This window comes from Python bivittatus, unplaced genomic scaffold, assembly GCF_059951505.1.
Source record: "Python bivittatus isolate LINGU-HERP-01145 unplaced genomic scaffold, Pbiv_v1 ctg000980_np1212, whole genome shotgun sequence".
In the NCBI taxonomy this organism is placed as follows: Eukaryota; Metazoa; Chordata; class Lepidosauria; order Squamata; family Pythonidae; genus Python; species Python bivittatus.
The window spans coordinates 33,526,917-33,529,794 of NW_028277125.1; positions in this window are offsets into that span (position 1 = coordinate 33,526,917).

Below are 2,878 nucleotides of genomic sequence, written 5' to 3' on the forward strand. Positions count from 1 at the left end.
TTTAAGAACTTAAAAAATGGAGTAAATGCAAAAGGGTGATTAGAACTCTGATTTTGGAAAGTTCTAAATGGACTAAGGGGCCAGATAGACTTGAAATAATAGTTTGAAATTAACTATAAGAATCCTTCCTGTGGGAAAATGTTGTTGTTTAGAATTTTATTAAAAAATATATGAAGATTTTGAAATTAAATATAAGAAATCGTCCTGTGTTGCTGTTGATTAGGGGGAAAAAAAAAAACCATGATAAGATGGGACTTTGAAGGTTGGATACAAGAGGGAACCAGAAAGAACTAAAGATTATAATTAAAGGAGAATGGAGCAAAATAGTATAACTTGGAAAGAATTCAAGGATATTCAGGAACAATGGACTTAGAGGTTACTTTTAAAACTGTCTGCTATCATAAAACTAGATTCAAAAGAGGTTATAGAAGAGGATCATGTTTTATTGGATAAAACAGAGGATGATTTGAATGTGGATCTAAAAATGGATTTAAAAATGTCAGGCTACAAGAATGATATGGAAAAAGATGTTACATTGGATATACAAATCAAACTGGCAGATGTCTTAATAATTAAAAGGGATATACAAATAACAAACCAGAAGAGGCACTTGGATAATTTTTTTTATTTTAGATTTACAAAACAGATGTGTTAAAGTTTTGAAGGACTATCTGAGAAGAGACAAAGAGAAAATGAAAAGAATCAAATTCTGAGACATTTCTTAAAGGGATTAAAAATTAAGATTATTAAAAGCAAAGGGAAGGAATATAAATTGCTTTATTTGATCAAGGTTAAGATATATATGTTGTTATTTCTGGCAACTTTTAATGGATTTTTGCCAACCAGGACCAAATGATGAAGCTTTAAAGATTTGTTTATAGATAAAAGACAAGATATGGGAAGAAGACATCATTTGTTGTATTTTTAGAGAAAGTGATAAGTTACTAGTTAAAAGTAAGGGAAATGAATATAAAGTTGGTTTATTTAAGAATAAAATTAAAATATATATGTTATCTCTGGTAACTTTTGATGATTAAAATTGAATGACGAGGCTTTAAGAATTTGTTTATGAATAAGAGATGAGATATAGGAAGAAGATAGATAGCTTTTGTAGTATTAGTATTAGGTCCAGTGTGCCCCCTCCCTCATGGCCTTCAGAAAAGGGGTTAAATCCTGGCTTTGCCAGAAGGCCTGGGGGCCGGATGGGGGCTCGCATCTGTGGAGATGGCTGGTGGGGTGATGGGTTCTGGCTCTCCCCCCTAGCATCTTGAAGGTGTCAGTGCTAAACTATATAGGAGTTTTTAGGACATTTTTAATGTATGTTTATATTTTAATTATTTATGGATTTTAGCCACTGTTGGAGGGATTGGTGTGTTTTTTCTTTTTTGTTATTGTGAGCTGCCCAGAATCACCCGTTGGGGGAGATGGGTGGCATACAAGTTTAATAATAAATAAATAAATAAATAAATAAATAAATGAGAGAAGATGATAAGTTACTAAAATTATTTGTACTTGTGATGATGAAGGGGAAGTCACCTCTTTATATTTCTTTTTTTCATATGACTATATTACATATATTCTTTTTTATTTTTTTCTTCACTTTTTCTTTTCTTTTTACTCTTTTATATTTTCTTAGTTTGTATTAGTTTTTTATCTGTAATAAAAATTATTATAAAAAAAAGAGAATGATAGAACAAGCATTATTATGAAAAATATAATAACCAACACTGAATTTATCTGAAGAACAAGGGTTTATTGTGCAAAAATAACAGCAACCTTAAGCCTTAAATTCTAGGAAATGAGAAGCAGCATTTAATGGATGGGATAGAGGGTATTAATGCAATGAGACGGAGAGCTGTGGCACCTGAAACAATATACATGGTGTTTAAGCCATTAAGGATCAACAGTTTTTTTAAAGCAGGGACAGTAAAATATGACTGATCTGTGCTAAGGTTTACATTAAAACAGATCATAAATCTGTAATGTATGAACATATTGAATATGGATAAAAAGATATGCCACATACTCCCTAGATAAGGAGGTGCTACTATGGCATGGCATGCAGTTGGAATGTAAATAATAAAGCATCAAAGGAAAAAAGAAAAAATAGTTTTTAAAAACTACTGAAAGAAATAAAATCATATTTATGAAATGTTCATTTTTCATGTTTTCTCAAATTATTTTGCATAATACACCCCATTATACAAGCAGGAACTTAAGAAGTTGCCCTGAGATGCTTTCATTAAAGGAAAGGTATAAATAATTAAAATAAATACATTAAATATGTGTGGAATGATGAAAAGTGTAAAACTGGTTAAAGAAATACTTTATGAACTTATGGCTGGAGGTGGCATTTCACATCATTGGAATCCTGGTTTATGCCCAAAGGAACTTTTCTGTTTGACACCAGGTTATACAATCTACATCAGTGTTTCTTAGCCTTGGCAACTTTAAAAGGTGTGGACTTCAACTCTGGCTGTGGAATTCTGGGAGTTGAAGTCCGTACCTCTTAAAGTTGCTAAGGTTGAGAAACACCGATCTACGTTCTAGAAGGTATTCTGACAATAACTTTTTTTCCTCTTTTTTTGGTTAGATGGTGTTTAATTGATATATTCAGATTCTCATTAATCTTATTTGCTATTCTTGCTTGTGTTAAGTGGTTTTTATTACCTTCCTAAAATTGCAAAGCAGGCTTTTGATTGATTGATTGATTGATTGATTGATTACCTTAACTGAAATGGAATCCATGGAGTAAGGGAGTAGAACAGCTATTATGGGTGGGAAATACATAAGTTGATTTCCAAAGAAAATTCAGGGAAGCATATTCATGTCAAGCATTGTGTATATAGGAGTTATTGCTACTAAATGAATGCTTTGG